General features: G+C 38.5%; 1 protein-coding gene across 1 annotated transcript in view; it reads right to left on the bottom strand.

Moving 5' to 3' along the window:
* The window catches only part of PHLPP1 (PH domain and leucine rich repeat protein phosphatase 1), a 221752-nt gene that overhangs the window by 159161 nt on the left and 61050 nt on the right, over nucleotides 1-1541 (bottom strand). The gene's annotated exons all lie outside the window — the stretch shown is intronic.

Raw genomic sequence — 1541 nt, 5'->3', positions numbered from 1 at the left:
GAAATCTGGGGTGGAAAGGAGAAATGTGCTGACATATTATAGGGATAGTAACTAGGGTCACATAACAACGTGTGTATAAAGTTTTGTATGAGAAACTAACTTAAGCTGTAAACCTTCACTTAAAGCACAATAAAAAAATAAAAGATATGAAATGTTTACAACAAGAGGGTACTATATGAATACTGTACCACTGCATTCTAATAGAACTAGAAATACTCTCCCAAAGGCAGGAGAGTTGATAAAGACTCTCTGAACAGGGAAATGATCTTAACCAAGCTCCACTTAACCAACCCACCAGATTAACCATCCTCCATTCATTCACCTCCATCCTTTCAGCAAAATATATGGTGGAACCCATGGCCCTCGGAGCTCCCTCTAGTATGCACAGCACTTTTCTACCCCCACCTGCTGCTGAGTACAGGGTTCGAACCAAACCTGTAATGTCAACTGTATTTGTTGTAATTATATTAACTTTTATATAACTCATTGCTGTTGAGTCAATTCTGACTCATGGCAACTCTTCTGGAAAGAACAGAACTGCCCTATAGGGCTTCCAAGGCTGTAATCTTTACGGAAGCAGACTGTCACATCTTTCTCTAGTGGAGCAGCTGGTAGGTTTGAACCACTGACCTTTCAGTTTGCAGCTGAGCACTTTAACCACTGTGCCACCAGGGCTCCTTTAACTTTTATACAGACCAATGAAATATGAATGCAAAAGGAAAGAGCTGTTTCTATGAAAACTAAATTAAATGCTTTGGAAAACACAATAAAGTGAAAAATTTTAATAAAATAATATTACCACAGTTTTGGGTAGAAACTGCAAATTGTGAGGGGAAGGACTGATAAAAACTAATACCCTAATTCTGAGGCAAGAACTCAAATAACAATTCTGTCCTGACTTATATCCTGGAACTGCCCATCAGCCTCTTCAGAATATTACACTAGAAACTTTGCTCTTTGCACTTCTCTGCTCCTCTCTTCCAAATGATGCTTTACATGTATCCTACCTCCCTGGTCCTTCACAAAGTCTAGGATGAGGAAAGTGTAAAAAATTACCATCAACATTTTATGTTCACTGCTTTAACCAATTTTTTAAACTAACTGGCGAAATACCAGTTCCAATCATGTTAGATAGGAGGTTTTCTACTAAACAAACATTAGCTCAAACCCTTCAAAGGCACAAAGACAAATGTCACCACTGGTTTGACATAACTGGCAGCTGTGCAGCTATGACGGAGGGCATCCTAAGTTTCACTCACAGGGCACACTGAGAGGGAAAGAACCACCAGGGTAATTCCTTTTCCAAATTAATTCTACCAAATGTAACCACTATTCAGAGCAAACAGCTTTAGACATTCTTTAAGTGTGGCTGTTGGAGAGGTCAACGTTTTATTGACCTGTATTGTAAACAGCATTCTTAAATAATAGATGACTATTTTTCTTCTTAATATAGATCAAGGGGATCAAATGTTTAAATGAAAAGTTTGTTGCCAAGAGAGAAGACAACAGTAAAGTTCATGGGAGCAGTACCTCTGACTGTT

The sequence above is a fragment of the Trichechus manatus genome, unplaced genomic scaffold (assembly GCF_000243295.1).
Source record: "Trichechus manatus latirostris isolate Lorelei unplaced genomic scaffold, TriManLat1.0 scaffold00063, whole genome shotgun sequence".
Taxonomy (NCBI): domain Eukaryota; kingdom Metazoa; phylum Chordata; class Mammalia; order Sirenia; family Trichechidae; genus Trichechus; species Trichechus manatus.
Note: the sequence above shows the minus strand (reverse complement) of the source record. Positions and strands in the feature narration are given on the sequence as shown.